Source organism: Oryctolagus cuniculus, chromosome 20 (genome assembly GCF_964237555.1).
Source record: "Oryctolagus cuniculus chromosome 20, mOryCun1.1, whole genome shotgun sequence".
Classification (NCBI taxonomy): Eukaryota; Metazoa; Chordata; class Mammalia; order Lagomorpha; family Leporidae; genus Oryctolagus; species Oryctolagus cuniculus.
In genome coordinates, this window is record NC_091451.1 from 13,800,693 (window position 1) to 13,813,409 (window position 12,717).

Sequence of the window (12,717 nt, forward strand, 5' to 3'; positions counted from 1 at the left end):
AATTCAGGAAAATACTTTATTTGTGTTTACCCACTGATTACAATTAATGTTTTAAAGGATGCAAATGAACAACTAGATGAAAGATATGCATAGGGCAAAGAGCGTGGGAAGAAGCATGAAGCTTCCATGCCTTCTCCAACCCTGCCACCCTATAGACCCTCCATTTGTTCAGTTATCTGAAAGTTCTCCAAACCTGCTCCTGTTGGGCTTTTCATGGAAGCTGTATTACATAGGCATAATTGATTACATCACTGGGTATTGACGATCAGCTTAATCTTCTACCTGAGGTTTGATGCTGAAGCCAAAAGCCCCAACTCTCTAATCATGCCTTGGTCTTTCTGGTGACCAGCCGCCATCCTGAAGCTATCTAGGATTCTCCAGGCACTAGTCATCTCATTTGCATGCGAAAGACACTGTCATTTTAGAGGGTCCAAGGGTTTTAAGAGCTATATGTCAGGAAACAGGGAGGACAACCAAATACTCCTATGTGGTTCACAGTATCTCATTCTTCGTAGCTCCTTACAAGTCTTTGGGATTGAACTGATCAGACTAGCCTGGATCCTTTATCTGCTGTGGCTGGGGAATTTGTTGCTCCTGTTGGACCAGCATGGCACTCCATTCCTTGTTTTGGGAGATGCTGTCCTCCCCAAACACATGGCCTGGGGATATCCCAGAAGAAATGGGGTCTGTTTCCAGAAGAAAGGCAGATTATATTCCAGTCAGGCAGAAGCAACTGTTTACTGCAATACCTCAGTAAGGTGTATTGAATAGACTTGGGTTGGCTTAATGAATGAGTAGATGGTGGCATTTTAGAGAAAGGGTCTGAGCGAATTCTTTGGGAAGAGACTCCCTACTGCTTGCTTTCCCTCTATTTTGGCAATAGCTCACCATGTTTTCAAAATGGATTCCTCTAGCTTCATTGGCTCCTGTCATCTTTGCTGGAGGAAAATGACATCAGGTAAGTGAGTGTGAAGGAAAATAAGCATCTGGGGCCTGTTTGCCTGCAGCTGTGGTCCTGCCCACCAGACCTGCTGCCAAAGACACATAAAAGGCTTTCCAGCTTTCCTCTTGACTTCAGGGGCGAAATGTGTCCTTCTTACATAATACATAGGATAGATATCAAATTACACACTGTACCAACAGAAGGCTGGTTCTCTTTGTTAGTGTTGTCTGAAGTTACAACTTGTAAAAATCCTTACTTTCTAAGCATGCCAATACAAAAGGAAAAAGTAATGTCTTCTTTTGGAGTCTGAACCTTTTTTCCCCACTAATTCTTATTTAAAGAGAATGTATAATTCAGACTTTTTGAATAGGAATAGAGGAAATAGCCAAAAACTTTTCAGTAGCCTGGTTAAAATGTGTAATAGCATGTGTTTAAAGTAAGTCTTTGGCAGATCCTGGGTAAGGTCACAGACCATGTACCATCGGAGACATGTGCTGCCAAGTCCAAGTGGGAGGAAGCAGTACACATCCCAGCAGGGGGCTGGGGATTCTTGGGTGGACGTGTCTCTGGCAGTGTTCTTCCTGCCTAGGTAGCTGCTGGCGATTGTGTTGAGTTAAATGCCATTGTGTTCCACTGCCTCACCTGTTTACATAACACTTTCCATCTGATTTCACACACAGGAATATGTGTCTTTTTTAATTATTAAAATACAGATGAGAAAAACAAAAACCCAACTTGGAAGTCTTTGGAGGATTTCCCTCATTTTAATCACAGACATGGATGAAGAGGAGTCCAACTTAAATGTCTGGGCTTTGGTGCCAGGCCAGCGCAGGTTCTAACAATTTTGGATGTGTGACCTTAGATGATGATTTCTCTAGACCCCACCTCCCCCATGTAAAGTAGTTATCCATTCATTCATTTAGTGAAGATTTATCATTAGTCACTCTTCTGTTTGTTGGCGACACATACAATGATGATGGTCTCTTCTTTTGTACAGCTTGCATTCCTGTTTGCCTGGGTGAGAAGAGAGGTAATAAATAGAGAGTGCGTATTAAAAGTAATAGTTGGGGGCCGATGTTGTAGTAGAGTGGGTTAAGCATCCCATGTGGGTTGTGTTTCATGTCCTGGTTGCCTCACTTCCAATTCTGCTCCCTACCAAAGTGGCTAAGAAAGCAGTGTAAGACGGCCCAAATTCTTGGGCTCCTGCCCCCGACGTGTCAGACCTGAAGGAAGTTCTTGGCTCCTGGTTTCTGCTTGGCCGAGCCCTGGCCATTGCAGCCATATGGAGAGTGAACCTGTGAATGGAAGACATTCTCTCTCTCTCTCCTCCTCCTCCTCCTGTTCCTTCTCTCTCTGTCCTCTGCCTTTCAAATAAATAAATATCAAGAAACAATAATAATTACTGCAGGAAGCAAAAAGGTAGAGCAGTGTAAAGGAGATATGGAGTAGTGAGGAGAGCAGGTGCAGAAGTAGGGTCATTAGGATTGGCATCATCAACAGCAGACTTGAATGAAGTTTGAAAAGGTTTGCCCCAGGGCTGATGTGGTACAGTGTGTTTGGTTGCCACTTGAAACACCTGCATCCCTACTGGAGTGCCTGGGATCAATTCCTGCCTCTGTTTCTGATTCAGCATCCTGCTAATGTGTCTGGGAGGCAGAAGATGATGGTCTAACCACTTGGATTCCTGCCTCTAATGTGGGAGACTAGGATGGAGTTCCTGGCGACTGGCTTTAGCCTGGTCCAGCTCTGGCTGTTGTGGCCATTTGGGGAGTGAATCAGTGGATGGATAATCTCTCTGTCTCTGTTTCTCACTCTCTCTGTGTCATACTGCTTTTCAAATAAATAAAAGGCTCTCTCTGATGTTGCTAAGTTGAGAGCAGACTGTTGGGGTTAAGAGTAAACTAGGGAGAATTGTTCGGCTTTTGTGGTTACCTGGGCAACAGATGATGGTGACTGAACCAAAGTGAAAGTGGTGAGGAATGATTAAATCTTGTATATGTTTTGGAAGTTCAGCCAACAGGATTTCCTTATGGTTTGGATATGTTATGTGAAACAAAAAGAGGAAACTAGGATTTTGGCTTCTGGAACTGGGTAGATGGAACTGTTGTCAATTGACAAAGGGTGGGGGACTCTGGGCTGAGCGTGTTTTGGGGGGAGGATCAGGAGTTCAGGCCTGTAGACACTAAGTTTGAGAGGTCTGTTAGGCACTCACACAGGAATCATGACACCTGCCAGTAGGCTGATTGTGATGGTCAAATATGGAGGATAGAGATCACTTAGGACAGGACCTGCCATACTTATCTCTGTGAGATCAGACAATGTTATTTCTACATGCGATAAGAGTAAGAGATTGCAAAAGGGATATTCAGGGAAAAGAGTTCACAGAATTTGATGGCAGATGTTTTAAAAATAATAGGTTGGAAGGTAAGATTGAGGCTATCCCCTGGAGAATAAAAGTCAAAGAGATGCAAAAATATTAGAGAAATATTAAAACATAGTAGAGGATCCATCAGGATGTCCAACTCCTTTTTTTCTCCCTAAGATTTATTTATTTGAAAGACAGATTTACAGAGAGAGAGAGAGAGAGAGAGAGAGAGAGAGAGAGAGAGAAATCTTCTATCTACTGGGTCACTCCCCAAATGGCCACAACAGCCAGGGCTGGACCAGATGGAAGCTAGGAGCCAGCTGCTTTTTCCAGGTCTCCCACATGGGTGCAGGAACCCAAGGACTTGGGCCATCTTCCACTGCTTTCCCAGGGGCATTAGCAGAGAGCTGGATCGGAAATGGAGCAGCAGCCATAGGGGATCACAGGCGGTAGCTTTACCTGCTATGCCACAACACCTGCCCCTTCCCAACTCCTTTCTAATTAGATGTTCAGAGAGACAAACCAAAGAAAATAGGAGGGAAGGGATTGTCAACAAAACAATATAGGAGCACTTTCCAGAATGGAAGGATTTGTGTTTCTAGAGAAGTGCTCAGCACCAGGAATGGGGAAGACCAAAAGGACACATTACCAGGATGTTTCAGAGTTCCAGAGAGTGCAGTCCAGTCACAAAGGAAGCAGAATTAGCAGAGTGTCAGACTTTTCCAAAGTAACATTGGAAGCTGGTGGGCAAGGGGCAATGCCTTCCAAGTTCTGAGGGAAAATGATCACATAGGCTTCTGTGTCTAGCCTGAGTCACTTATGAGGATAGAACAGAAATACTTTCCAGCATGTCTCCTGTCAGAAATTCTGTCTCCCATGCATCCTTCCTCAGGAAGCTGTTAAAGTATCTATTGCATCAGATGGGAAATAGGACATGAGAGCGGTGCGCCGTGAAGTCCAGGGAAAGGAGGACCATAACAGTGGAGAGAGACAGACAATCCCCGGGGATGACGAGAGCAAGTCCAGGGTGACAGCTGAGTAGCAGGCCTGAGCAGGAGGGAAGCTGCAGGGAGGGTGTGTCTAGGAAGCAAGCTGGTCTGATGAGGGGTGTGTCCCACCTTTCCCAAGGAGGTTCCCTGCCCAACAGGAGCTCACGCTGTCAAGGGGCTACCTGCAAGAGGGTGATGCCAGTTCTGCCAAGGCTCCCAGTGTTTTCCCTCCTGCTGCCAACCACCTATAAAGTCTAATGTTTAGCTTCTTGAGCAGCTGTTACTGAACTGGCAGACCAAGAGCTTGGGGCCAACTCGGATAGTCCCAGCCACACTCCAGAAAATAAAGCTATTTTCCCATTTTACAGATTTCCTTGGGAACAAGTAGGTAGAAACCATTATTTTACTTAAAAGAATTTAGTTTGTATTATATGGGCATTTGAGAATTTTAATTGTTATATATGTGATACTATCTTTTTAAGAATGTCTATCTTGTTTTAAAATGCCTTTGGATCGGCCGGCGCCGCGGCTCACTAGGCTAATCCTCCGCCTTGCGGCGCCGGCACACTGGGTTCTAGTCCCGGTCGGGGCGTCGGATTCAGTCCCGGTTGCCCCTCTTCCAGGCCAGCTCTCTGCTGTGGCCAGGGAGTGCAGTGGAGGATGGCCCAGGTCCTTGGGCCCTGCACCCCATGGGAGACCAGGATAAGTACCTGGCTCCTGCCATTGGATCAGCGCGGTACGCCGGCTGCAGCACGCTGGCCGCGGCGGCCATTGGAGGGTGAACCAACGGCAAAAGGAAGACCTTTCTCTCTCTCTCTCTCTCTCTCTCACTGTCCACTCTGCCTGTCAAAAAAAAAAAAATGCCTTTGGAGGGGCGGGGGCTGATGCTGTGGTGCAGCAAGTGACGCTGCTGCCTGCAGTGCTGGCATCCATATCCAAGTGCACGTTCCAGTCCTGACTGCTCTTCTTCCAACCCACCTTCCTGCTAATTCACCGGAGATAGCCCACGTACTTGGGCCCCTGACACCCACATGGGAGTCCCAGATGGCATTCCTGGCTCCTGGCCTCAGCCTTGCCCAGCACCAACCAATGAAGCCATTTGGGAAGTGAACCAGCAGATGAAAGATCTCTGTCTGTGTCTCCCTTTCTCTTTCATTCTGCCTTTCAAATAAATAAAATAAATCTTTTTAAAAAGGGTAAAATAAATTACTATGTAAGCAATTCAGTTACTTTTTATACCTTAAGTTAAAACATAGAGTAGTACAAGGAAAAAAAAAAACACGTTGTATTAACTTTAGGTACAAAAAGCAACTGAATTTATTTTTTTTAAGTTATCTTTTTTTAAAATTTTTTTTATTTATTTGACAGATAGAGTTAGACAGTGAGAAGAAGAGAGACAGAGAGAAAGGTCTTCCTTCCATTGGTTCACTCCCCAAATGGCCACTATGGCCGGTGCTGTGTTGATCCGAAGCCAGGAGCCAGGTGCTTCTTCCTGGTCTCCCACGTGGATGCAAGGGCCCAAGCACTTGGGCCATCCTCCACTGCCTTCCCAGGCCACAGCAGAGAGCTGGACTGGAAGAGGAGCAGCTGGGACTAGAACCTGGTGCCCATATGGGATGCTGGCACCACAGGAGGAGGATTAACCAAGTGAGCTATAAACAAGTAATCATAATAGAATGAAGGGGTAAGGGTGCTATACATGACCTTTACCAAATGAATAAAGAGAGAAGGTCATTCCAAGAAAAACCTGTGGTGAGAAGAAGCGAATGGGGATGTGATAACTTCGGGGAAATGCAGCATTGCCGTTTGGTTGAGCGTTGAGTAAGAGGGAGGGCAGGGGAACTCCAAGAGCCCACAGGAGAGCAGGTCTGCTCCACTCAGGAGTTTCTGTCAGTTTTTTCTGGAGCAATGTTTCCCAAATTTCTGTAGTAAGAGTCACTTAGAAAGTTTGTAACAAACAGGGGCTGGTGCTGTGGTGTAGCGGTTCACTTGGGCACCGGTTCAAGTCCCAGCTGCTCCACTTCCTATCCAGCTCTCTGCTATGGCCTAGGAAAGCAGTAGAAGATGGCCCAAGTCTTTGGGTCCCTGTACCCACGTGGGAGACCCGGAAGAAGCTCCTGGCTCCTGGCTTCGGATTGGCATAGCTCTGGGCATTGTGGCCATCTGGGGAATGAACCAGTGGATGGAAGACCGCTCTCTTTGTGTAACTCTGACTTTCAAGTAAAATAAATAAATATTAAAAAAAAAAGTTTGTAACAAGCATTTTAAAAAACCCAAACAAATTCCTAAACTTCACCACACACCTGGAAAGTCAGAGTCCTCACAGGAGAGCTAGAAATCTCGTTTTCACAGTCACACATGCACTTCTCTGGCGCCCTCTTTCCAATCCAGTGCTTGCCTCTAGAACTCTCTTTTCGACAGGTGCCCAATTGTAGCTGATTTATTGAACAAGTCCCATTTATTGTAGTATAAGCAAGTATTTTTTCCCCATATCATCTAGTCTGTGTGAGACTTTCCTTTGGCACCTTTTAATGAAAACAAAGAACTACAACTTTCGTGTGTGTGTGTGGTGTGTGTTTGTGTGTGTGCACATTTATTTGCAGGGTAGAATGAGTGCATGTGCAAATGCCTGTGTATTTTGTTATTAAAACAGTCTACACCAGCATAAAATGTTGGGAATTATATTTTCTTGGTCCAGGTTAGAGCTGGGATGCAGGCTGCTTGTGGTCTGACTCAGACATCCTTGTGCTTCTTTTCCCTCTTCAAGAGGGTGACTGCTCCTGCTGATGAGGACCTCTGCCATGACTTCCCTCACTGCTCTCTGTTAATGTCCATTCCTCTTAGGTAGAGTGTGTCTCCTGGGCACCCCCTTTATGCATTCCATATCTTAGCTATTGTGAGTTGAGCTGCTATAAACATAAAAGATAACTCTTTCATGTGCTGATTGCATTTCCTTTGGGTGAGTTTTCAGGAGTGGAATGGCTGGGTCATATGATAGGTCTATTTACAGATTTCTGAGGTATCTCCCTACTGTCTTCCACAATGGCTGCACCAGTTTACTTTCTCATCAGCACTATTACTAGAGTTCATTTTCCCCCACGTCTTGCCAACATTTATTATTTTTTGATTTTTGGGTGATAACCATTCTCACTGGAGTGAGGTAAAACTTCCCTGTGGTTTTTGTTTGCTTTTCCCTGATGGCTAGTGATCCTGAGCATCTTTTCATATGTCATTGGCCATTTGTAGTTCCTCCTTTGAAAAATGCCTGTTCATATCCTTAGCCCATTTGTTAACTGGATTGTTTGTTTTGTTGAGTTTCTTGAGTTCCTAGCATATCCTGGATATTAATCTTTTATCAGATGTATAGCTTGCAAGTATTTTTCTCCCATTCTGTCAGTTGCTTCTTTGTTGAGTGTTTCATTTTGCTGTGCAGAAGCCTCTTAGCTTGATGTAATTCCACTTGTCTATTTCGAAAATGTATTTGTTTGGGAGTCAGAGAGACAAGGAGAGAGTTCCCATCCACTCACTCATTCAGTTCCCAGATGCCCACAATGGCTGGGGCTGTGCAGGTCACAACCAGGGCCGGGCAGACCCGAAACTGGGAGCCAGGAACTCAATCCAGGTCTCCCTCATGGGTCATCTATCACCTGCTGCCTCCCAGGGTTTACACTAGCAGGAAGTCGGGGTCAGGAGCCATAGCTGGGCATGGAAACCAGGTACTTTAATATGGGCCACTGGCCAGCATCTTAACCAACAGAGGGAAAGATGGAGAGGGAGAGAGAGGGAGAGAGAATGAGAATGAATTCTACATCTGTTTCACTTCCCAAGTGCCTGTGACAGCTAGGGCTGGGCCAAGCCAAAGCCAGGAGCTTTGAACTCAATCTGGTCTACCACATTGGTTTCAACGACACAAGCACTTAGAGCTGTCACCTGCTGCCTGCCTCCCAGAGTGCACATTAGTAGGAACCTGTACTGCAGAGCAGAGCCAGGACTGGGACCTAGGTACTTACATAGATGCAGGTGTCCCAAGCAGCATCTCAGCGGTTGCACCATATGTCCACTCCTGAAGTGAAAGATCTTGATGGAATTTTATCTTTAATTCTGTCACAATTGAATTCATGCACTTCATCTACTTTAGGATAAGGGACAAAGTTGATACACGTCTAAAGATGATCTATGTTGACTGTTAAATGTTTAACTCATATCAGAGGTCTAGAGTTCATTGTGTCTAATGCTGCCATATGACCAAACTGATGCAACAAGAGAAAAAGAGCTGGAATTCATTAGTTTAATTAACTTTTAAGTGTTCTAGTCCCCTCAGGATAAAGGGAACTTTTACCACTAGGTGGCGCTTTTTAATTAGAAAACTCAAGTACCTAGTTGCCAACACCATGATCAACATGGCCTGCTCAGCAAAGTGGTTGCCAAGGAGGACAGCAGGTGGCAGTCCTAAGGCAGGTTTCAAATAGAGAGAAAGGAAACAAGCAGATGAAGAGAGAGAAGAAATATTATAAACAGAAAAGGCATACCAGGCCCATGGTGAGGGAAGTAGTCAAATGCCGTCAGTAGTTACTGCAGGAAAGTGGAGCCTGGTGCATTTGTTGCTCACCGTCGGTTCATTCCTTCCTTCAGTCACTTACTTGGCACTTGTCAAGTAGTGGAGGTCAGGAATTCTGGCCCAGGACACTATGGTTATCGTGATGCTGTTCCTGACTGCCAAGCAATTATAGGTGAATTTGAATTTAGATGTAGGCTAAGATTTCAGTTAGGACACCTGCATTCTATGTCCCAGTGCCTGGGTGTGAGTCCTGGCTCTGCTCCTGATTCCTGCTAATGACCTGGGGAAGCAGCATGATGGCGATAGGCATTGGATTCCTGCCACCCATGTGGGAGACCTGGACGGAGTTCCCAGCTGTCAGGTTTAGCCTGGCCCACACCTGGCTGCTGGGGCATTTGGAGAGTGAACCAGTAGATGGGATCTCTGTGTCTGTCTCTCAGTCTAAAAAAGAAACCTAAACTTAAAATCTTGAGTCATTTTCTTTGTAGAATGTGTTAAATAATATGGGAAAGGATAATTTTATTTCATGTAGATGAGATTTTTCCTGGAATTAAAACAAAAGTTCTTACTGACATTCTTTGAAAATTAACTCTTAGAGACCAAGTATGCATTATACAGGAATCTGGAGCATGTAGTTTACTACCTTGGCTCTTGTTAATGGGATGGTGGTGGTAGTAGTACTTGTAGTAGTAGCAGTCCATGTGTGTACACATTAGTGTGTTGAATGAAAGGTGGGGTCACATGGAGCACCTCAGCAGGGCTCTCCTGATTGTACTTTACAGCCCTCCCAGATCTTACAGAATTCAGGTTTCTGACTCTGAAACCTTTCCTGATAGCACTGTCCTTCCTCCTGCATTCCGTGTATCACTCCGATAGCCTGTTCACAAGCATTCTGTGTTGTTCTGTAATGGTGAATTCTGTTATGATGGAGTCTGCTTCATTTATGCAATTTCAGTGTTTGGTAGTACTCAGTAAATTTTGTTGGGATGAATGAATTTGACTAGTTGTACTGTAGTTGGTAGAAGATAGCTTTGTATAGGAATCCCTTCCGAGAGGGTCAATTTTTGGATGTACCAGAAAGATCTTCCTTTAATACTTTTTACTTATATTAGAAATTATAGGCACTTATGTTGAAGTGTAAGTTTACAGTGTGTCTTCAAGCGTAACCAGTAGATACATTAGGCCTAAGATGGAGATGGATTTGTAGTGCCAATTCTGCAGGAACAACTCTTTTAAATGTTAGCATAGATTCTATTGCTGCTTCTTACATAAAGAGTGCAGCTGAAGTCTTGTTATTTATAAAGTGGTAGGGACCGATGACTTGTATTATTTACTACTTCAGGAGGTGGGACCTGCCACAGACTTCATCTTGCAAGGCTGAATGTTGGAGCTTAGTTGAGGTCAAGCAGAGGAGTAAAAATGGGTGGAGAGGAGTTTTCTTGTAGCTGAATTCTACCACACTAGAGGTTAATGTCAGGAGACCAGAATGTATTTATTGAATGCCAGAACTTTGATTCAAGAATTATTTCAGTTCTTAAAAATGCTTGCTGTTGTATAAAGAACTATTCCAAAAAGCCTTTAGAAGGATTTTTTTTCAAACAGTTATATTGAGATAGAATTCACATGTCATACAATTCACCCCTCTATATACTTCAGAATTTTTAAAAGCATATTTACAGATTGTGCAACCATTACCACTAACTCCAAAATGTTTTCCTTACCTCTTAAAGAAACCCAGAACCCAAAAGCAGTCACTTTCCATTTCCAACTCCCCTTCATTTCCAGCCCCTGGCAACTACTATTTTCTGTCTTATAGTTTTGCTTATTCAGGAAATTTCATGAAAATGGATTCATATAGTACATGCTGTTTTGTGACTGGCTTCTTTCACTCAGCGTAATGATTTCAAAGTTGATTCATGTTATAGCATGTTATCAGTACTTCATTTCTTTTTGTGGCCAAATAATTTGCCATTGTTTGAATATACCTTATATTGTTTATCTGTTCATCAGTTGATGGACATTTGATTTATTTTCACTTTTTTTTTTTTTTTTTTTGACAGGCAGAGTGGACAGTGAGAGAGAGAGACAGAGAGAAAGGTCTTCCTTTGCCGTTGGTTCACCCTCCAATGGCCGCCGCGGCCGGCGCGCTGCGGCCGGCGCACCGCGCTGATCCGATGGCAGGAGCCAGGAGCCAGGTGCTTTTCCTGGTCTCCCATGGGGTGCAGGGCCCAAGCACCTGGGCCATCCTCCACTGCACTCCCTGGCCACAGCAGAGGGCTGGCCTGGAAGAGGGGCAACCGGGACAGAATCCGGCGCCCCTACCGGGACTAGAACCCGGTGTGCCGGCGCTGCAAGGCGGAGGATTAGCCTAGTGAGCCGCGGCGCCGGCCCTATTTTCACTTTTTGACTATTATGAACAATAAAATTATGAGCATCGAGGCACAAGTTTTTGTGTGGACATTTGCTTTCATGTTCTTAGTTGTATATTTAGGAGCGGAGTTGCTGAATCATACATTTAACTGTGAATTTAGCATTTTGGGAACTTCTAAATTGTTTTCCAAAGTGACATTTTACATTCCCATCAGCCATGAATTAGGATCCTAGTTTTTCTACATCTTTGCTAAGTTGTTTTTGTATTTTCTTAAAAATTGTGACCATCTTAGTTGTGGGTGAAGTGGTTATCTCACTGAGATTTTTATTTGTATTTCCCTAATGGCTAATGATGTTGAGAATCTTTTCAAGTGCTTATTGGCCATTTGTATTTCTTCTTTGGAGAAATGTCTATTTAAATTTTGTTCCCATATTTGACTGGGTTTTCTTGTTATTTTGGTGTTGTAAGAGCTCAGTATGTATTCTAGATCCCTTACCAGATATTTGATTTTCAAATATTTTCTCCATTCTCTTTTTACCTTCTTGATGGTGTTCTATGAAGTGGGCAATATTTACAAATAATGAGATACAGTAGTTTAGAGTTGTTTCAGTGTGTATTAGTTGATTTTCCTTTAAGGGGATAATAATTATCTTATATTAAAACACAAAGTTGTGCCCTAAATCCCTGTGTAATATAATTATAGGGATCCAGGAAGAAGTACACTACTAAGGGTAAAATATGGCCCCTTACCTCTTCACATCCTTTCTTCCTACTGTTTTTGTGTTATCCCAGTTATAAGCCAGAAGAGAGATAATAGGAATTGGAATAGTGGGAAAAGAATAGTTGTTTCTTCCTTTTGTACCTTAGGCAAAATATACTGTAAGAGAAATAGCTAAAAAATAGGAGCACACAAAAAAAGACCAACTGATTCTAACAGGGATGACAATAGCTCTACCTTAGTCACGTCAGCATTATAGAGAAATGCCTTCATAATTGATCAGTGTCTTACTGCTGTAAGCTTTTGGCATTCTTTTACCTTAGGTGTTGTGATAGTAACCCATTGGCAACAAAAATTCACCTTTACATGGAAGGGTAAGGTAGGTAGAGAAAATGGACCGTGGTTTTGGCACAGCACAAATGGATGTATTTCCTCAGCAGTAACTGAGCAGGCACACTGCTTTTTTGAATATGTAATGACACACATGCCCACCTGTCGGCTAGTCTCTCCCAGTATTATTACATTTGAGAACATTCTTAGTCCTTGTATCATACCTTCAGCTTGATACCAAAATGCAGTGGTAAAGTGAGGAAATCTATAATGCCAATTGAGGTGAATTTAAGACTGGATCATATCTGGCAAATTATAGGCACAGATGAGTGATTTTGTTTTTGTTTTTGTAATAGGGGTTTGGAATAGAGCACCAATAGCCTTCCAAAAAGAAGTCTGTCTCTCAAGGCCTGTCCTGGGGTGGCCTGTCAGTCAGTGTGGAT

General features: G+C 43.7%; 1 protein-coding gene and 1 long non-coding RNA gene across 17 annotated transcripts in view; one reads left to right on the forward strand and one right to left on the reverse strand.

Annotated features, from left to right (window-relative positions):
• Positions 1-12,717, forward strand: part of RAD51B (RAD51 paralog B) — a 682,004-nt gene that overhangs the window by 88,926 nt on the left and 580,361 nt on the right. The window lies entirely within an intron of this gene.
• On the reverse strand, positions 1,685-8,430 carry LOC138847197 (uncharacterized). Its single transcript, XR_011384872.1, has 2 exons — positions 8,308-8,430; positions 1,685-1,957 (listed from the first exon to the last, which is right to left on the reverse strand). It is a non-coding gene; the product is annotated as an uncharacterized lncRNA (long non-coding RNA).